The following is a 23,024-nucleotide window of genomic DNA, read 5'->3' as shown; positions in this document are numbered from 1 at the left end:
AATAAAAATAAATAAAATAATAATAAAAATTAAACTAACCATTAATGGAAAGTAACCAAGATGCATAAAATTAACTTAAAGGCAAGCATCCCATTACCTAAATCATTATAAATTTAGGTCTCTACAAATAAGTCTACATATATAATTATTAATAAATAATCTATGAATAAAAAAAAAAAAAAGCTTGCTTCTTAACATAGTTGCCTAAAAAACTGCCATTTTATATTACAAGTATTTTTGCCTCTTTGATGATTTGTTTTGTTCCTCCTTTGAAAATTGCTTTGGATAAAAACATCTGCTAAATGCAGATACATATAATACAGATAACTTTTGGCTTTAGAAAATGGCTTTACTGGCAGCTTGATCAATTTACTGCATCCTTGCTGGAAAAGTTAAATAAAGAAAAAAAGAAAAAACAAATTTTACACAGTTATTATTGTGTATATTACTGTTTAATGCTAATTTCAAAATATGCGTTTGCTGGCTGGCGCTGAGGCTTTATTTAACTGCGCTGCACAGTATAACCAATCACACACGATTCTGCTGGAGCTTATGGATGTAAATGGCCAATCAGATGCGTTCAGATGAGTCATCGCCGAAACACCGAGTTTTGTGTCACTGCGCACGTCGCTGACTGAATTCTGCTCTCTGAGAGAAACCACTCCTCTCATCGGAAACAACAAAGTGCAGATGTGCGTACGATGTAAGTAAGAAATGCATTTCACAGTGTAAACAGCTACAGTAATTTTAATGGGAGTTTTTGAGAGTGCTTGACCTCTGGCTAGACTGAAGTCAATCTTTGATGATATAAATGTTCTTTTCTGTCTTACAATAAAAGTGTTAACTCAAAATGTTTTTATTAAATTCACGTGATAAATACAAAGTATTCGTATTAAAAATATTTTATGGCATGACACCCATATCTGGTAGGCTACTTAAGTAATAAAAGACGGGTGTGCACTAACATTAGTCTACTTTGCCCATCGACCAACTAAACATGATCTATAAAGGTGCAAATGAATGCACTAACTACACATATTTGAAAATCGAGATATTTCATGATATTCCATCCCCCCTATTCACTTGTGCTCCTCAAAAATAATAATTGCATGATGCCCCTAAACCCCCCCCCCACACACACACAGTAAAACAGCACAAAGGGGACTCAGTATTAATCTATCAAGCATGGAAAAAATGAGAAATGAGCGGGGGGAAAATGAACATTTATTTCGGGCACGTGAAAGTTCTCTTGGTCAACCAAGTGAAAACGTGGGAAGTTTCGAACACTACTTAACAATCTTGACTGTCTGGCTTGCTTGGTTAATTAAAAAACCAAGAAAAGCATTGTCTAGATTTAAAATGTTTGATTGTAAAAGCTGTAAAACCTTTTTGACCAGACGGTTATTGTGTACTGATAATGTGATCCTGGACTCATCATTCTTGTGGCTCCACACGCTTGCGTTTAAAGAGTTAGTTCACCCAAAAATTGAAACTTAGACTGCGTTTTACTACCCTCAAGCATCCTACGTATATATGACTTTCTTCTTTCAGACAAATCCAGTCGGAGTTCTGTGGAAACTAGATTCGTCTGAAAGAAAGAAAGAAGGTATACTACCTAGGATGCCTTGAGGGTGAGTAACACACAAGCTAATTTATTATTTTTGGGTGGTGTGTGAAATGACTTTAAGACTCATCCTACCGTGGTTATCCACACCCAACTTTTTAAAGAGCTTTCGGAGAGAGCAAGACTGCTTCTAATCCAAGGAAGGCAGACTCAAATTATCTCTCTCCTACCAGCCTTTCCATCATCTTTCTTGTCGACGTTAGTCCTCTGATGGATCCTTCAGTAGCAGCAATCTGGACATCCCAAAGGCGCAGAGTGTGCTTTGGAAACATTAAGGGGTTGGGGTTATGGGTAGACCCTTAATGAAAAAATTAAAGCATTCTTTCTGAATCAAAATATAGCCCAGGCCATTCTAACCAGTCACAACTGCGCTCATGAGTCATTCTAATGAAAGGTATCAGAACATGCTATGAAAACAAGAGCGAGAAACAGTTGAATGCTCTGTGCTCTGCCATAATGGACCTACTACCTCCGTACTCACACTACCTACTGAAAAATTGGGTAATTCACAGAGTAATTAAACTTTTTCATATATGTATATATCCATATATATATATATTTGTATACCGTTTCATTTCAAACCAGGTTTGCGGTAAAACTTTGCTGTGTGTAGGATTTGTACATTTCATTACTAGACTTTTGATAGGGACATATTTCTCAAAACCAGGGACCTACCCCATTTTAGAGAAGATGCAAGGTTACAATAACATGGGGGATTTTGTGTTGAATCTTGACATTGAGCTTCCCTGTTTGTCCACACTCACCCCACCCATTCCTCCCCTGTCACACTTATGATATCGATCAGTATGAGAGGTGTAAGACTAATGTGTAGAAAGTGTGCTTTTACAAAGAGAATGATAAAACAGAGTGTAAATTTTAATTGAATTAGCCCATGTTTAAAATTAGAATAAATGTCAAAATACACAGAACTGCACCTCACCCATAATTTCAACAGCCTACATAGTTTAGGCTAACCCACACTATACTACTTTCATGGAAGAAATTATTCTCATCATTTTCTTAAATTAGTTTATGTAACAATGGTGTGTTTTATTATAAGCTGTCACTGGGGTTTTGCTTCATTTCCGGTGGATCTGATTAGCAATTGAATTGGCAAGTAAGGGGTGGTTGCTTGTTTGCTTTATTATACTTTCATTTAACAGAATGAGGGTTACAAGACCCATGAAAAAAAGTGAACAACAACATCATAAATAAACAAATAAAAAGGCATATATTTTCTTAAATAACTACTTAATTTTTACTTAATACTATTCAACTTAAATATTTCAACTTTCAAATTTAAATAACAATTAATTCCTTTTGAGACGTGTAGGGAGCACTGGTCAGTTTGAGCAGTGTTATATTATTTTGATTTAATGGAATGTTAAGAATAAGGATAGAAAATAGGTTGAGAGAACAGTTTTAACTAAACAGTTTGCAGTTACCATTTTATGACGCATGGGAACCAAAACACTCTTGGTTGTCAGGATTCTTCAAGATTGTTACTTCTTGTGGGCAGCAGAAGGAGGAACTTCATACAGGTTTGGACTGACTTGAGGTTTGAATAAATGATATAACAGTTTTCATTTTTGGTTTCATCAGTTTCAGTTTGCATCGTCTAATTGAATCTCAGATTTTTTATTTAGATTAATAGGGCAGGCAGTCTTGTTACACAAGTAGTACATGACGTTGTTAGGTATCGTAAAACATTATGAACTTTATGTCAGTAGTGTTGACTGGTTCAGATATCAGCCTAAATTTTCTCAAAAATACATAATGCACGTAGCTTGAGAAAGAAAGAGATCATGGCTGAATGTGCATGTCTATTCTGCATTTGAGAACTGTAACGAAAATGACCAGCTTCATTTTTTGTTTAGTTTTTTTCGGAAGAACACATTTTAAGGGGTTTTGTAAGACGGTCATATGAAGTTCAGTATAATTTTTTAAGTTCTGGTTTCCAATCTTTTAATGTTACATATGTCAAGAGTATTGAATCATTTCCATCTGACAACCAGAAAGCTTTGAAATAGAATGATCTACACAAGGATTGGTTTCAGCCTGGACCATACTGAGGCAAAAAGGGACAAAACTGTTGCAAAATAATGCCTCCCCATAAAAGGCCTCAGGCCTATACTTATTGATGGGGTTTCCAGCCCTAAAGGGCACTTCTTGTGGTGTTTGCACGTTTATGTTGTGACCATGTTGCTCAACACAAGAAGGTTGGAGTGTTGCCTGAGAGCATAAATTCCAACCGTGCTGTAGGAACTCAGAACAGGCAGCTTTTGTACTAAAATTTCCTTTGTTTGGAAACCTAATTTAATAACATCAATCTGAAGCGTGCCCTAGAAATCCCAGCCATATATTGTCAAACAATATGTCATGCATATCACAAAATGAGGTGCCAATACTAAACTGTATTGTCTTTGTGTTTACATGACTACATGCGCCTTCGGTATTACACGTTTTCTACAAGCAAAACAATTCAAAACAATGACTAATACCCCGATAAAGATGAAGATGGGCTTATTATTTTAGTTAGTTCCTCATTTATCTTGGCAGCCTAAATGAGCCCGTGCAGCCTACAGCTGGATATAAATAATCTTATGCTGAAATAAATCGTTAAAGACAGGAAGTAATAATAATATTCATATATTAATCAACCCACATAATAATACTAATAGTAGTAATAAGTCATGTCCTTCTTACAGGCAAATTAAAAACTGGAAAATGACCAGCATTCTGTAAAAGCATATACCATCCATTTGTTTCATTTTCTCAGTTCCACTGACCTGTCCAGCTTAGGACACAAGATACTCCAAATAAAGGGACACACCACTTCTTTATTAGCAAAATATTCATTCTTCTGTATATGGATCATCTGCAATGCATGGGTTTCCGATTACACTGCAGATGTACGTCAATTGCCAGTGTTCCTCCACAACATGTGCATGTGCCATAGATTGTACCTCCACTGGTTCTGTGTGAAGCTGTTTCAAGTTTTGAATTGTGGTTTCTGATTTAGCCCACTGTGTGTGTGCTGCCATTAGTGAGTCTCCTACAGGGCAGCCGCTCAGCCTCTTATTCCTGGTGTCAGGATGTGATTTAGTTCACTAAGAACACGGATGCGTTCAGGTGACTTGTGAAGATTTTGGGGAAGTGGTGTATTTTTGCCTGCTTACATCAGACTCACAATGGAGACATGTGTGCATACAGGGACGCTAGAGCTCCGATAAATAGAGTGAGAGGATTCTGAGGCCAGTGGGTTCCCACACTTTCGGTTGGTGATCAGGCCATAACAGTGCATTATCAGGCTACTTTAAGTGTGCTCTGCGAATACCTGCGGCGTAGCTTTAATACTCGTATCCGTCCTACCAGCCTCAGGACGCATTGTAAAGGGCACAAATCATTACTTCGACTTTAATTCATTGCCCTAGCAAGTCAGTTCAAGACTTGCTGTCACAACCCCCCGCCTCAAGTAGATAAGAGGGGTTATTACAGCTTGTAATGGGTGAACAGAATGTTGTTGTACAGGAAGGATTTCTTATGTATTTTTAGATTTTATTATAATTAACAGCTAGCAAGAGGTGTGTCTATGGCTGTGAATGTATGACGCACCAAATGGTGAGAGTGGCACAAATGGACAAATAAACCGTATATAAATTTCCAAATGGGCCATAACCATTTCTTAGATCATTGGGTTTACTCATATAACCTACACTACACACACACACACACACACACACACACACACACAAACACACACACACATATATATATATACAATATACACGTTATCAGGATATTTATATATATCTTATATTAGTATATTATATATATAGATTGATAATTTTTTTTTTTTTTTTTGTTTTTGATTAGAGGTGTTATGGTTCTCCCTGTAAAAAATCAAACTGTAGAATTCAGTCCACCCAGCGGTTCAGCACGCACTTGCAAACAAAGCACCGCGTTTAAACTTAAAAATGACATCGGTACTATGTGTTGTTACAAAGAACAACACATAAAACGTTTGGGCTTATGTATGTTTCTGTTGATGGATACGCATTCTGGCTGCTTCCCAATATATTACTACAAAAGCGAATGAAAGAGAAAAAAAAAAAAAAAACCTTAGACAAACCTGTCACTTGTTCAATGAAGGGGCATATGCTGGAATATGACCAGTTATTTATGCCGTCATCACCTGGGTGTTGATAGGCATAACGGGTTCGAGTCTCAGGTCCGGCAGGGATTGTGGGTGGGGGGAGTGAATAGCCAGCACTCTCTCCACCTTCAAATACCACGGACTGAGGTGAGACCTTGAGCAGGGACCAAAAACCCTCAACTGCTCCCTGAGCGCAGCAGCATTGGCTGCCCACTGCTCCAGATATGTATTCACGATGCGTGTGTGTGCATGTTTGTTCACTACTCACTGCTGTGTGTGTGCAACTTGGATGGTTAAAGTTAAATGCAGAGCACCCAAATTTTCCAATATATGGACACACCATACTTGTCCACCACTTCACATTCCTTTCCTTTCCAAATATGCAATGTTATTTTACCTTTGATTACTTTATTCAATTTCTGTAGAGCTAAAAATGTTTAGGACCAACCTAAAAAATCTTAAAAGCACTGTTTGTGTTATTTGAATATTTGCTTGGTTGTGTTTTTTGGTTCTGTTACCTGGTACTATATATTATTTTATGTTTTAATTTGTAATTAGTCCTTTTTTATTTCCCCTAAACATTACCGAACCATACGAAGCCATGACTCAGACACCATGAATACAAACCAACCGTTGAGTAACTTGAACCATTACACCCCTAATATACGGTAGATACTGTATATATGAGATTTGGGGAGTTCGCAAGTCAGTTTAATCACAGTTTTCTCTATTAATGCAAAACCTATCCATTGACGCACTCAAACACACTAAGGACCATCCGCTACGTGGGGTTGAAAGGTTGGTGACAATTATAGGGGCCCACAGCTTGTTGGAGAGCCACCCGTCGATTTCAAACCGACTGCCTGTCAGTTATGTCTTAAGTGCACGTAAACAGTTGAGAAAGAAATTGGATGTGTATCATTAAATTGGATGCAGTTTCTCTTAAGGTGACCGTCATCCTAATTTTACCAAGCTGCGTCCGGGGTCCGTAACTGTTACAGCTAAAAAAAATGACCAAGAGAGTGTAAATCACTCCGCCACTCTACTTTTAGTGAATTACTTGTAGTTAGTAACCAAAAATGAATCTAATATTTAATTTTACACAGTTAAAGAGCTATGCAACTAGTACATTTCAATAATTCTCCTGTACCTTCATTCGGTTTCTGTACACTCTACCAAAGCTGTGTCGTTTTTGGTTTCAACGCCCACTTTGGTATCAAATATGGATTAACCCAACCAATGAGTAAGATTTTTAAACTTAAAATTTTATCACACCTGCCATCTCTTCCCCCCAAGTGGGTTGTCCATATTTGACCCAATAGTGGGTTTAAAAAATACAGCATTTTTTCAGAGTTTACCTGCGAGATCTACAAAACTTGACAAAACTAAACATTGCTAATTTGTATCTTTTTTCTATTTATTATTTATGAATTACACAATTTCAAAACAGGGACCACACGGTACAAACCTACACCTGGGGCCCGCCAAACCCCACTACAGCCCCCTTGCAACACACTTGACTAATATTAAGTGATGTTGCAATTTGCCTCGACCTCGGGGCAGGCGCACCAGGCTATACAGTTTTATTCATTAGCTGTGCATTATTAGACCAACATCGCGTAGTTATTACAGTAAAAAACAGTCAATAGTGCTGTTATGTTCGACTAACGAAAGCTCTAAAGAATTTATATCTGTGCGTCTGAAGCTTTGTTTTTTCACCCCCCCCCCCCTTGAGAAAAACAACTGCGACGTCAATAAATGGTGCAAAAGGAGGTGAACCTGGTGCAGTTTTTTTTTTTTTAATATACCATAATTTATTAATAAAGTCCAGTGTTCACCGTCAGATGGCCACAACGAACGGACATGTTGGATAAGATTCGGGTAATAAAACCCTACAGCATACCCTAAGGTAAAGGTATAAGACTCTTGCATTCTTAAAACTCTTTTAAACTACGTTCAAAAAAAACAATAAGTACCGGCTAACTTACATTTCGATGTATGCCCAAGTCACTTAAATAGTTCCAAACAAATTCAAAGTAGAAACGTTAGAGGGTCCTGCAAACGCACAGTTGTTCATGACTTGAAACCAGTGTTTTAGACGAATTGCTTGATTGAATGAATTTAATGGACTCATAAAACTTGTTGTTTTACCCACTGGCTAGTATATCAATGTAAATTGCAGAAAGTGAAAATTACGGTGACCGAGAGAGCTCAATGCACTGCAAAAAAAAAAAAAAAAAAACCCTGAAATAAATACAGATGCAAATAGAAAAAACACCAGCAAATTAAAAAAAAAAACATCTTCATTAGTTTGACAACACACATGCTGCAAATACTCACAACACATCAAAATACAGAAACGCACTGCAAATACGCACAGACCACATCGGAAATGTTTAAGCGAACCACAAGCTTATCAATGTCTGCTCTGAAAGGTGAGATTTAGTTTATTTTAAACAACCTGATCGATATGATTCCTTAGCTTTTTTTTTCTCTAATATGATTCTAACTATAGCTGACGAAATACACAATTATGTAAGCTAGCTAACTTTCACAACTTCCCTTAAGAAAATTAACTATGGTTTTACGATGAAACAAACAAAACAAAACAAAACAAAACAAAACATGGTTACTACAGTTAAACCATGGTAATCACAAATTATTCTATAGTTTAATATGAGGCGCCGCGTAGGATTTAAATCAAACTTCGCTTATGAATACATGTATAAAACACGTGCATATACACCTCTACATCTACTCACATATACATGCATACTACGGGGACGTCACACAATACATATATGAAATACACATGCACACTAAATATGAAATCGATACCAATACATATAATGTCAACAATGCATGACTGGCATAACACTTGTGAATAACCTTGCGTTCTACACATATAAACTGACTGACGGTGCTGCATACACCAAAAGACACTCGCATATATGTATAAGCTCGATCCATGCATATCCACCTACACACACTCGCGCATACATATAAACTCGACTGCATACCACACAACTGCACATACTCGCATATACATATAAACTGATCCGTGCGTATACACCTATTAAACACTCGCACATAAATTAACCTCGATGCGCGCAGTACACATCCATAAAAACACTCTGCGCATACATAAAAAATAACATTTACTAACGTATACAGTTTCAAGATAAGAAAGACACATGCGTTATTTTTTGTTCATTGAGTATATTGCAAAGTGATTTCGTATGTAGATGTGTCGTGAAACCTTTTCAGTTTTTAAACGGACAGGCATTTCAGTGTTAAAAGGAAGGCATTTCAGTTTGTAAACGGAAGGCATTTCAGTGTAAAGGAAGTCGTTAAAGCGTGAATCGGAAGAGACAACAGGTCTATAATACCGCATTTTGCAAGCATGGATAGGGATCGTTCGTTGTACAAAACTGAAGCAATTGCATTTGCGAAAGTTCGTTCTCTCGCCCGCTATTAGAAAAACACGCAAACGATGCCCAACATCATCCCGCCGTTTGAGTTCAAGCGACCATAAATAAGCCCACATGCAGCATTTAATTGGCATCTCTAATCTAGAAAAAGGTGCGAATGTTAACTTCTATGCAATCTTCATGAAATGCATCCCAACGCTATGCAAATTACCACACACACAGAGAGAGTAAAATGTCCTGGCCTCGATAGTTAAAAAATAGAAAATGTTTTCCCAACTAAGTCCCAGTTTTCAATAGTGAGTTTACCCTGTTTCAGAATTAGGGAGGGGGGGAATGTCAAGAAAGTTTAAATGTGATTAATTAAAAAGTTTGCTTTTTGTTAAGCTGTATTTTGTTTTTACAGGCCAAGGACACACAATACCCCTCGTTCGGCTTTCATAAGGATGTTATACGTTGACCTCTCCTGGACGATAATGTAGTAGTGAAAGCAAAAGAAAAAACCAGCACTTGCATGAGAGTGGACAGACATCGTAAATGCGTTTGGAATTTGACAAAACATGGGATAGAAATCATAGAAAAAAGCGCCACCGTAATGATTTTAAAGTAAAACACTATATATTTTTTTTAAGAATGTTATAGGTATTGTTAAATGTTTTACTGTTTTGTATGATAGTTAAGGTTTGGTAGGGTTTATTTATGAAGGTTTATTAACAGTAAACTTTTGAATGGGGTCATTTTTATAAATTCAGTTATTAATTTTGTCTTGTAGCGTATATGTAACTTGGCAGCTAACTCTAAAATCACTATAACTAAATAAAAAAAAAAAAAAAAAATGCAAATATATTTTCATGATCCCAGCAAATTTTTTTTCACTATCTAATATTTGCACTTCTGCAAAGGGTTATGGTAAACTTATGAGGGAGGTTGTGGCCCTAATGGTATTTAGAATCCAAACTAGGTGTGATATTCAAGTCTCGGGCCGGCAGGGTTGTAGGTAGAGAGGAGTGAATGTCAGCGCTCTCTCCCCTTCAAACCACGACCTGAGGTACCCTGAGCAAGGCACCGAAACCCCAACTGCTCCCCGGCGCCGCAGGCATAACTGGCTGCCCACTGCTCTGGGTTGTGTTTCTGACTGCAGTTGAGCAGGCAACACATTCTGATTCAACTGAATTGGTAATTGATCTTATAATAGTGGGGCACAGAAAAGAAATATTTCGCAAAATGCTAATTGCTTCAGTTGTACCCACGATGCCCGTCCATGATTGCAAATGCCGGTATATAAGACCCATATAGACAGGTACTTCCGTTCCCGCTTCAACGACTTCCTTTTACACTGAAATGCCTGCTTTACACTGAAATGCCTTCCCACTGAAATGCCTTCCGTTTACACTGAAATGCCTTCCGTTTAAACTGGTGTTCACGCATCTACACAATGAAATCACTCTGTATATATATATGAACACAAATAAAGTATGTGTCTTTTAATTGAACTGTATACGTTAGTAAATGTTATTTTTTATGTAAGGCAAAGAAGTGTTTTATGGATTGTGTATGGCGCATCGACGTTACATATATGGGGCGAGTGTTTAATAGGTGTATATGCATGGATCAAAGTTTATATGAGTAATGCGAGTATGTGCAGTTGTGATTTGTATGCAGAGGAGTTTATACTGTATGCGCGATAGGTGTGTAGGGTGTATATGCATGGATCAGAGACTTATACATATATTCGCGGAGTGTCTTTTTGGCGTATGGCACGCGTCAAGCTTTATATGTATACGCAAGTTATTCACAAGTGAGTATGCATGCATTGTTATACATTATATGTAGCTGGTATCGATTTTCATATTAGGGCTGCATGTGTATTTCATATATGTATATTGGACCGTTCGTAGTATGTGCATGTATATGTGAGTAATGTGATAGGTGTATATGCCAACGTGTTTTATACAGGTATTAATACAGCGGAAGTGTGATTTAAATCCTACGCGGCGCCTCATAGTTTAAACCCATATTGTGTGTGATTACATAAATGGTAAAAAATGGTAATAGTCAATGCCAAAAAAGTATCATTACTACACTTTTACTAGATAATCATACAGGTTAATTTTCATATGGGTTGTTGGGGTCCCAACTTGAAATATCATTTTCTTTTCGTTGTGGTCTGTGCTATTGCAATGCTTTTCTGTATTTTGGTCACGTTGGTTCGTATTTGCAGCGCATTTTAGTATTTGGTTGTGTGTGACGTGTCATCTGTATTCTGGTTTTCGGTGAGAGTAGCCTATTTTGCATGGCGTTTCTGTATTGTTGTGTTGTGAGCTTTTGCAGTGCGTTTTCTTGTTATTTTTTTGTTTGTGTTTTTAAGTTTTTGCAGTGCCTGTGTTTGTCAAACTCATTGCAGTTGTTATCTTAATTTGCTGGTGGCTTTTCTTATTTGTATGTGTTTTCTTAAGTTGCAGTCGTGTTGAAACTCTCTCGGGCACCATAGAAAATCCTGGAAATAGCCCCAGCAGAAATGCACAGACTAACGGTGTGTTCCAAGCAGAATATACCACCCTCCAAAAGGGCACTTTGGAGTGAAAACAATCATGGCCCCCATATTGAAGGGTCATTTTCAACTGAAGTGCTCAAAACTGATCATTCAAGGGATACAACTGATGGCACTTTAGACTAAGTTGTTTTGGAGTCACAGAGGTTCGACTTCACCGTGCTAAATGTATGCAATACTATTTTTCTATACTGCTGTTATATTTATACGAGTTAGATTTGGTAAACAAAAAATACTTCACACTACAGTACCTTTATATCAGTCAATTCAGAATTGTTTCAAAGAAAATAGACCAACTATATATTACCAATAAATATTACATTACATACACAATATAGATTATATTTAACGTAAAAGAAAATTGGGGGTCAACCAGTGTACAAAATGTGTGATGAAGGCGCCTCCATCTTGATCGTCTCAATAAGGTGACGCAGATAGTGCGTTCCAAAAAATCATAAAATAAAATAAATTTTTGAACCCTTTCATCCCTTCGAAGCTCTCATTCCGGAGGGTAAACCTTTTGAAGGGATTAGGGCACAAGGATGAGCTCTTCTGAATGGAATGCAGGGTAAAAACACAGTTTGTCTGAAGTCCAAACACAGACAAGTGGAATGATACAAACAACTGAACGTCCAAAAATGCAGAAGGATAACATTCAAGGGGCATGGGTCGTATAATCCCGTTAATATTACGGGGATATATGTTAATAAAAACTGTTTCATCAATCATCAAGCTTTTATTCAGCAACATAACTTGCAAATAGGTTTGGGGGGCTTAAATAAATAAATCAATTCACATTCAAATTTGATTTTTTTATTTGAATATTTTTATTAAGGTGTAGAAAATGTATTAAAAAAGGAACTTTACAGCACATTTTAAGTTAAACTAGAGACTAATTTGATCTGTTACAATAATATCCAAGTTTGTCTGACAATGTGGTTAGCGAGTTAGGGGGACAATGTCTCAAAGACCGTTCTTTTACACACGTTACCTGCTTCATTAGTGTTCATGCTAAACACATTTCCCAAGAGCCATAGAGGTAAAGGGAACAAGCAGTAAAAGTATTACACATTACACGCTCTACAACATCCTCTTAGGTACAAAATGTAGGGGGATTTTTACAATATCATAATGAAATTAAAAAATGTATATGAGAGTGGTAAAATGACCTAGTTTCCTGCATACCACAGAGTTAGAGTTCCAAGTGTTGCGTGTAACGTGTGTTCCCATGGTGAATGTTGAGCCATAAGTGGTTTGGTGGATGGGAGGCATGTCAGAATGAAGGGGACTTAAGTATCCCCACCATATGCTGAGTCAATGAATAATGAAGGAAAATCTGCTGTCTCTCTGTTGAGAAGCTGTCTCAGTCAGTCAACAAAACACTAAAGTCTCTATTTTCTCTTTCAGAATTAACTACAGAAGGACTGCTTTGTTGTGAACCCACAAAACAATTAGTTTTCTGACGGAAACGGTTAGAAAACACAAGGAGGAACACATATTTCCACCCATGTTCTCTACAGAAGCAAGCAAAATGTAAGTATTTTTTTTCAGAGTTAAATGCAATTAGCTTGAGCTGATTAAGAATTTACTTGGTTTCTAGTTCCCATCCCAGCTGTTGCTACACTCTCTAATCTTACCCCTCAAAAAGAAATGAAAAAATAGAACCAAAGGAAAAGTAGTAGAAACTCTTTGAAGACATCATAGTGCCGTCTATCAAAAAAGGCTCATTAGGAGATTTGCGACTATGTGAAACAGGTGTTTGTGAGAGAAGAAGCAGAACACCAGAGAACTGAAGAATATTTATCTACGGCCTTACACAAATAGAGCCTTACACAAATAGGGTAGAGCATACAGATATAATAAAGAAGAAAAATTGGAATTTTAAATTTGACTTAATCTATTTAAGACTTTGCCATGATTTTGGTATTTGGGACAACTTACTATTATTTTTGTGGTAAACATAACATTTTAATGTTACTGACACCCAAAGGATTCTTCAAAGTTTTCCTAAAAACAGCAAACAGGTTTCACTAAAGGTTTTGCCTTAAGCTGAAATGCAGAAATACAATGTAAATCTTTAAAGTGTTTTAACTGAATTTCAGAATATCTGTATTATGCATTAAATTGTTGAAAATAAACCAACATGTAATATTTTACTGTTTCAGTATTATCAACAAATACACAGAAAACAACATATTTCAACAACAACTTCAGTGATGCCAGGAGTTAATTAGACAATTAACCCACTCTAATTCACAAATGAGAGAGAGAGAGAGTAAAATGCTAGTAGAAAAAAATTATCTTGCTGAGGTAAGAGTTACATTGCATGAGGAAGGTTTAGAAAAATATGACATGGTTGTACTCCTTCACAAACCTTTCAATCACTGTACAAAATACACTGAAGCCACGTCAAACTACAGAACAAAATAATATATTCTTGTCAGGTGCAAAAAGGTAAAAGAAGAAAGCTCTAAGTTGCACTGAATTGCATTGCTTTTGTGACCTATTACATCAAGTTTTGAAAGCTCAAGCCTGACTGGTGTCTGTCCACAACTTCATTTCAGAATGACTATGGATGAAAGGAACAGAAGATCTATGAAAATAACCCTTCGGATGGTCTTCAATCTGCATGTACTACTGCAGTGTAAAACATAGACTGCAATTCTGCACTCACTTATGAATTGCTATTAATCTAGAGGATTTACCAAGACACCAATGGACACCATTATTTAAGTCTACAGGAACAAAAACACTAAAAGCATGGAGTGTGACACATAACTATGTTAAAATTCTCCATTTAGTTTTTCATATGTACATATCAGTGCTCATAGTCCAGTTAATACCTAAAGAAAAAAAAAGACAAAAAAAAAAAAAAAAAAACTCTGATGTGAGATGATGTTAAAGTATTACTAATCAGCCTTGCACAAAATTGTCAAATTTAAAATGAAATAAAATCAAACATGGGGCACATTATATGACTGAAAAGCATGCGATTATTCCTTTTTTCAGATCAATCTGTTTTGAACTCAGATACTAAATAATTCTTTGGTTTGGAGGTTTCAATAATAATAATAACAACATTTTGTGTTTTTGTCTCATCTTTTCCAGACAACCCTGCATTTGCAATTTCATCTGTTACAATGCTGAAACAGTACAATGGCCAACTGTTAATGTAAGTTTAAATATGAGATGAAAATACAAACAATTAAACAAATATTGTTGGCTTCAGGGGGCAGTAAATGAAAAATATAACACTGTAATGGGTCACATGAACATGAATCAAAACTGACCAAAAATCATTCAGTTACTTTTTTAAAGGCATTTCTCATCATTTATAAAAATATAAGCATCTCATTTTAACGGGCATTAATTTTCTTCTAAAATCTTTAATCTCAAAGGGAGAAATTATCTCTTTTCTTCACTTAATGATGAGGTTCTTTCCACAGGCCTCATACTGCACACATGCTAAAAATACCAAACCTTACCTAGTCTTCAATCTCCCAGAACTGAACAAATAGCATTACACATAAGAAAGTCACTGAACCTCAAGGTTTACAATTTACATCAGACATTCGTCAAAGGGATTTTGTCATTCAAAGATTTAAATAAGTTACATCGCTCCTTCTGTCCTCCTCACCCTGTTTAAAATAGAAACAGCTAGTAGGACGGTAGATTAATGGGTGGACCTCCTCCGCTTGCCACTGATGCTGCGGTAGTTGAAAGGTCTCATCTTCATCTCCACAAAAGGGATGGAAAACTCATGGCCTTTCCAGTGATACCAGTTTATACCCTGCCGAAGTCAAACACATAATGTCAATATACAAACAGTCTTACTGTGTTTAACAGTTTAACTATGATCTCATTAGCATGTGTACTTGTAGGTATAGAAAGATATTCTGGTTCTAATCAGATACATTGTCATATGTGTGGTGATGTGATCTTCCATTTTTTGGAGGGGCGGATATTATGGTATGCTCCGATGAAATAAAAACAAATGGGATGGACGCTTAACTAAGCAGTTGGGTCCTGGAAGTGACGTCAATGTTGGTGTGCTTGGGTGCACATTCAGGAGGTAGGAACTGCTGGTGGTAGCTACAATGTGGCCTTTGTCTGTTATGCGGTGTTATTTGAGACTTGTTTTATTTAAAGTGTGGCTGAGGAGAACTACGGATATATTGAGTGAAGGCTGATCTCAACGAGAGTTCAATTTGCGTGCTGTCAAGTGCGTTGGGCAGGGTACGTTGCCTTTCACAGGTAGGCTATGCTTATTTAATACTTTGGTAATGGGATAATAATTCCCTTTTTAACTTAAGCATTGTTTTATTTTAGTAGTGATACGGGGGCTGGAAGGTGTTGCAGCAGGCATTCTGTGGGCATGCTGTGATTCTGTGATTTTTAGGAACGTCTGCACGGATTTGGATTGCTTCTTTCCGTGAGCTGTTCTCTTAAGCCAACCTTCTGCCTGTAATTAGAATGCTTTTGGGTCTAGTTGGAAGAGTATTTCATTTCAGCAAGAGGGGTTTGTTGCGGCCTGAGGTGACTCATTCAAAGTTTATGGTTTCAGGTATCCAGTGACTCTGGGATTTGAGGAGGGGCACCAGAGGTGAGTAGCTACGTGTTTGACAGTATTTGGTTGTGTTTCTTTGTGTGTAAATGCTTTGTGTAAATGCTTTTGTCTTTTTTTTTTTTTTTTCTTTGTCAATCTTTTTTTGATTGCATTTTGTCGATCAGCCGCCCTCTTTATTTGACTTGCTCTTTTTTTCTTTCTCTTTAATTGTTCAAGATATATGTTTCATGATTGAGAATATTATTTGGCATGTGTATGTGTGGTTGTCTTAAATTTTGTACTCTTTTTTCCTTTCAGAATTTGGGTACTAGTATTAGCCAAAGTCCTCCGTGTGTGGTGTGGCTGTCAGTTTGCAGTTTTCACAAAGGGTGATTTGGCGCTGTGGTGGCACGTGTGGTTGCTGTGTATTGGATGGGCAAGACGAATCCCCCAGTTCTGGTAAAGTGTGCATGTGTATAATGTTATATGAGTGATGTGTTTTTATGTTTGTATATTAAAGAGACCAGTCCTGTATTTTATTGTATGCTGTTTTTTAATAAATTTGTGAGAAACCTTCCATTATTGTTTGATACCTTTCTCAGCCACAATGTACAGTATCTGTGTTTTTGGTACTTGATGTACTTGTGGGTCCCCAGCCTATTTCTGGGGTGGCGTAGTCTAAAATTCAGTGGCAAAATTGGCATAGGTTCTAGTCCTTGAGAAAGGAGGGCCACATATGTATAGATAGACACAGATATTAAATTGTATTAGCATCTTAAATGTAAACCCTTTTACGTTCATACAGCTTAAGAAGCATACAAATGTTTACGATTATTTGCATTTAATAATCGATAACTCATAAAAATACAACACTAAAAATTAAAATCACTTGTTTTAAAAGCTATATTTAATTTTGAGATTTAACAATGTTATTAAATTATTAGTGTTTCTAAAGATTAGATTTAAAAGTGAGAGTAAGATGAAAGCAAGCATGAGCATATTGACCAAAACCTAAAACATGTAATCTCTAAACTCAAGTAACTGTTTTTCAGTTTTGTGCAACCTTACTGAATCCATAGGTTAATTTTATGGACTTTTTAATAAATTAAATTAAAGTCTTGTTATGGAATGGTACAATGAAACCATTTATTTCAGTTTTGCCAGAAAAGTCTTAAAGATCTATACAATTTGTATATAAGCTATACATAAGTAAATGGCTTTTAGATGCTGCCAGTATGTTGATAATGTACATTTCAGTATCCATCGAAATGCACAAAAGCATGTGTACAATTTATGTACAAAATTGCTGAGCTATTCAATGTTATTGCCACTGAAGTGCTCCACAAAGAACACCTCTCAAAAGAATATTTTTCTTCTATGAATCTTTATTAGTTTTCAGAGTGTTAACCTCTGCTTTTATGAAAAGAAAAAAATAAATACCACAGATACCGATGGGAAATTATGACCTTATCAGTTATAATAAGCTACACCAACCCCCTAACACTTATGAGGAAGCTGAAATGAAAGCAGACAGTGAGACAACAGGACATGACACCATGCAATTGAGCAAGGATGGATGCAGAATATTTTTTACCGTTAGCCTGAGATTCCTCACCATATCAAGCTTTATTTGTTCTCAGTTAACTTCGAAAGGCTTTTGCATGTTTCCTGTCTTTTCAACACCTACCCTTGCAAACAAAACCACAAACAATGAGTCACAAAGCAGAAGGCCCTGTAGATGTAAGCTCAAATCGCAGAATTACGATTGTTATCAAGGTAATAAGTTCCTATGAAATTTTTCATGTGTAGGCAGTTTGTGCCTTCTTGTAATTCCATATACTATATAGGTGGTGGAAACAACCAGCGTATTAAGGTGGTAAGGTCACATTAGCAAAACTTCAGGGGCAAAAAAAGTCAGTTGTCTATCATCAGTAGTGTAGCAATCTTTGAACCACAGCCCACACAGAAGCCACTTTCAAACCAAGCAGCTTTGTGTGGGTCAACATGGTGAATTTGCACGACCAACTTGAACCTGTTGTGAAATCTGCATGGGAAATCAATGTGACTGAACCGTTAGGCTAATTATGTGGATATATCAGGCATTTTAGTCCAGTGCTTAAGGCTACCTGGCTTACCTGACTATGTCTGGACTCTCCGTATTTGCCGTTAAGGTTGGCCCGATGACAGTTTTTGTACCACCAGGCTCCCTTGTAGGACAATGCACAGTTGGTGACAGCGATATCATTGTCCTTGTCCTTGGTAGAGAAAGGTCTGCTCTGATGGTAGTTCAAAGAGTCCCCTGAAGTAAAAGGAGAACATAATTACAACTAATAGACTTAAATATTCAAAACCACCCTGAAGAGATCATCTCTGGGGTGTTTTAAATGATTAAATGAATCAAAAACAAGTTATTTCCCTATCAGTGTGTGTAAAATGAATGCCCGAATGTCCTCCAGCCACACCTGCAGTGCCATTATACTCTCCTATCCTCAGTTTGTAGAGGCTCTTGGAATCTCCAATGGAAAACCTGTCATAGTTGGCATATACAGACTCCTGGCCATCTTTCATGTCAATGCGGAGCTCGTAACGACCTTGAGCTGCAATCTTCTGAATGTTGTCCAAGCCTGGATGGAAAAATGGGGAAAAGAAAACACGTTCTACCATCCATTCCATCTCACCCCTGTGTTCCAGCCCCTTAACTTGTGAAAATGTTGTCTTCAAATATGGTCCACACTGATAAGAGCCCATAATTTAAAATAAAAGTGTTGCTCCTGTTTGGTGGTCCATCTCACTTTCTCTGACTCTTATATGTTGTGAAGATAAGGAGCAAAAGACTGTAGATAAACAGCCTGTTTATTGAAGATAATCAAATTTTCTGACTGTGCAATGGAGAAATGTCCTGTCTGGCTAAAGACACAATCACTTTTTGATAGCGTAGATGACTCCTGATAATAGAACTTCATACATTTTGTGAGTATCTTTAAGGATGTGCCTTAACTCTGAACTGTAATTAAGCCCTTAAACTCACTTCAGGACTTAATGCCACATAATGAACCTAGGAATCAGAAAGGTGATGAACTGTTTCGGTGAGGGGAAGAGATCTGAATTACCAGACATGGCCAAAGAGCATCTTTAAAGGTGGCCATTGTTGTAATGAGATTAGTAGAAAAAAAAAAACTCATTAAATAGCAGCATGCACACCTTTTTTTAAGTGACCCAATCAGTACAATCTCAGCAAGAGACTGTGTATTTACTTGATTAAAATCAGCCAGGCATCACACGGCATGATAATTAAATTGTTATAGAATCAAATCACTTTTATCATCATTTTACTGCACTTTAACAGCACAGCACATTTTTATTATCCCACTGGCACTATTTTAAGTATTAACCTAACAAAATCAGTGTGTGTGTGTGTATATATATATATATATATATCAGATCAAAATAATGATTAAGAAAGTAACAAAAAAAGTTTGGGGAGGAAAAATAACCATTTTAAACAATTTTGTCACACCGGTTAATGAAGAACAGGCTGTACGCTTCTTACTATAGCATAATTTTCAAGCAGAAACTGAAAATATAAATAACATTAGTTCTGTGTCCTCTGAGAAAGAACACACTAATTTTTCAAATGTGTTGCAAAGAAAATAGCATTTTTTTTTATCAGTTCGGGAAGGCTGCATTGAAATCACCTTGAACAGACTAGTGGAGTCTATTATTTTTCAGAATGACTTTGTGCCTTCTTCCATAAGACCATATCTCTATAGTACTGTCCTATCTGCATGGTTGAACTCCAGCACCATTACTTAAATAAACCATTCAGGAGTAACTGAGTGTCATGACCAAGTGAGGAACTATAAGGAAAGCGTAAGGACCATGCAGAAGTGAGAAGCACCATGGGAATGCAGACTTTCTCTCTACTTTGAATGCTTGAATGGAGCAGGGCATCAAATTTTGTGTCTGCCAGGTTGTTTGATTGATGAACAGACATTGTTTGTAAGGGATGTAGGTCTGTAAAGGTTTGTAGCTAAAAAAGAAAGGTGCATGATCCTACAGAAATCATTTTTTTTTTTTTGGAAATGTATGACAAGTCTGGCACCATTACAAAAACAGCTTCACATTACATAACAGCTACAGTAAGTTGAAAAGCCAAAGTTGTGATAAGCTGTGATACCATAAACGGCCATAAACAATCTACAGTTAGACTATGTTTCTACCAAACACAAGCGGAGTGTCACACTGGGGTAAAACTAAATAACAGAAGCACTTATCTGTGACGCAGTTTATGCAGAATAGACTATTTTCCAGCTCTGGTTTTTAAAATCACACTGTGGTATTACAGAGCTACAGCAGAAGCTACATGAGCTACTGGCCACACACAGCCCTTCTAATTTTTTATTACTGTAAGAAGGCATACTAGTGATTATTTACCCACAACTTCTACTCCAACATAACAGTCATAAAGTGATTTCATTATTGCAGTTACATGAAGACACTCTTCAAACAAAACCGATGCACAACTGCTGCAGACAGTATTTACTTTCTGTTCATGAGCTGAAAAGTTTCAAATGAGCTCCCTTCCACACTAAATATAGTTCTGTCAGGACCGCTATAGTCAAAATATTGACACTTCGCATACAGTTTAGATTGACGGTATGGTTCTGTTCTGGGTAAAAACTCCCTGCTCATCCATGCAGCCTGCCATGAATGAGGAGGAGGGTAATTTGCTCCTGAGCAAGCAATAAAGCTGCTGAATAATACTGAATAGACCATATACAGGAATTCTGTGATAGGTGTCTTTATTCCTATAGGTAGACGTGGATCAGCTGACAGTCAGCTGATGCAAGCTTGACTCACGTAACCTGCCAGAACTAATGCTATGCTTGATTTCTGTCAGGACTACTATCGTCAAAATGACTGACACTTTCCATACAGTTCGGATTGGCGGTATGGTTCTGTTCTGGGTAAAAACTCCCCGCTCATCCATGCATAGGTTGACACCCCCCCCCAACACACAAACTGATGGCAAATCTGAAAGGAGGAGCATGTTCTTCCAAAACAGCAGAGGCTGGGGCAGCATGCCTGTTACAGGAGGAGAGAAGCAGCAAAAGGGGGTGCTCTTCTTTAATAAGCGGCTGAAAAGAGCAGCATGCCCCTTTAATGCAGCAACTGAATATATTAAGCAACAAACATGTTGTCCTTACCCAGATGGCATTTTAGCATTTGAATAATAACCTTAATACTGAAAATTAATTAAATTTGTAATATTTTTCCTGTATTTTCCTAATGGCTGTTTTATGGTTTGTTTACATACTACAATTTAAAAAAAAATTTTTTATCACAGAATAAGGCAAAAAATATATTTTATAGTTTCTATAGGCCACTGTAATAAATGCTATGCTAGCTAGCATAGTTTATTATCTGGAGATGACTTGAAAACACACACAAACCATATATTGTCGCAATCGTGCATTCATTTTCTTTACATTTTTATTCAGCTTAGCTTCAGCGATAGCTGGATGCCTTTGTCCTAATTAGTGAATTTACATTTTATTAAAAGCGGGGTGGTGGGGGGCATGTCTCCCACGTATTCTACACCAGTGCCAACAAGCCTACAGACAGAAGGCAGATCTTGTGTAAACTGTTGTTGATGCAGTCACATTAGCACAACTTCAGTGATGATTTGCAGGCAAAGAGTCCATGTCAATGATATATCACTGCGAGAAGCAATGCTTGCTCAGATCACTTCCAATCTCGCCTCTCACATCAGTCAACATGGCGAATTCGTGTTTAAGTTCACAAACTAGAATCTGGTGAGAAACCGCGTGGGGAGCAAACCCCTCTGACAAAATTCCTGATTGTATGCTTTCTATAGAGATGGAATTTGCTATCTAGTTTGCTTCTGAGTAAGTGATAAAGCTGCTGAATACTATCGTATAGACCTTACATAGGAATGCCGTGATATGCATCATATTCCAGTTGGTAGGCGTGGATCAGCTGAGAGTCAGCTGATGCAAGCTTATTGACTCACGTGACCTGTCAGAACTAACGCTATGCTTGATTCAAATATATTATCCATGCATAAATGTCTGCAGAGGCATAATTTGTAGTGTTTACTTTTTTATCTGTAATTGAGGCAATGCTTTGAAATCCATGCTGAGCACAAATGCTATTTTTTCCCCTGATTTTTAATGAATATAATTATAGCTTTTTAATAAGATTTATGCATCAGGGATAAAAAGGAAAAGGGGCTCTATTGTTTTCCCATCAAATTGGATTTTGATGAAAATAATTACCGAGCCATCATTTAAATAGAATTTTGAAAGCTCAGTCACCATGACAGACTGAGGGGTCCTGGAAGCACAGAGCCCATACAAACACAAGATACCGTATGCGGGAGGGCACATGGAAAATTTCAAAGGATAGTGATTTGATGCAGCCTCTCACAACGCTAGAAGACTTTGTGTTTAGTATTTTCATCTTTATTCAGAGCAGCACCACACTGTCTCTCATTTGAAAGTGTGATTCATATAATTCAAGTAAAAAGGTGAGTTATACAGTGTCCTTGAAGTAAGTAAGGGTTAAAGTACCAGGAAAAGTTATAGATGGCTTCCCAAAATGCCTCATATTTAAATAAAGAAACCTTCTCATTTGCTAGTCAAGATCACTCATCATCACTAAGTTACATTTCCAGGACTGAAGCTTAAATAAAATTT

At 37.0% G+C, this 23,024-nt stretch overlaps 1 protein-coding gene, 1 long non-coding RNA gene and 1 pseudogene across 5 annotated transcripts in view; 1 reads left to right on the top strand and 2 right to left on the bottom strand.

Moving 5' to 3' along the window:
• astn1 (astrotactin 1) overlaps window positions 1-23,024 on the bottom strand; it is a 584,917-nt gene that overhangs the window by 140,536 nt on the left and 421,357 nt on the right. The gene's annotated exons all lie outside the window — the stretch shown is intronic.
• Window positions 13,205-14,744, top strand: LOC122148727. The gene is made up of 2 exons (XR_006162576.1): window positions 13,205-13,292; window positions 14,324-14,744. It is a non-coding gene; the product is annotated as an uncharacterized LOC122148727 (long non-coding RNA).
• LOC109073816 overlaps window positions 14,819-23,024 on the bottom strand; it is a 61,135-nt pseudogene continuing 52,929 nt past the window's right edge.

Source organism: Cyprinus carpio, chromosome A2 (genome assembly GCF_018340385.1).
Source record: "Cyprinus carpio isolate SPL01 chromosome A2, ASM1834038v1, whole genome shotgun sequence".
In the NCBI taxonomy this organism is placed as follows: Eukaryota; Metazoa; Chordata; class Actinopteri; order Cypriniformes; family Cyprinidae; genus Cyprinus; species Cyprinus carpio.
Note: the sequence above shows the minus strand (reverse complement) of the source record. Positions and strands in the feature narration are given on the sequence as shown.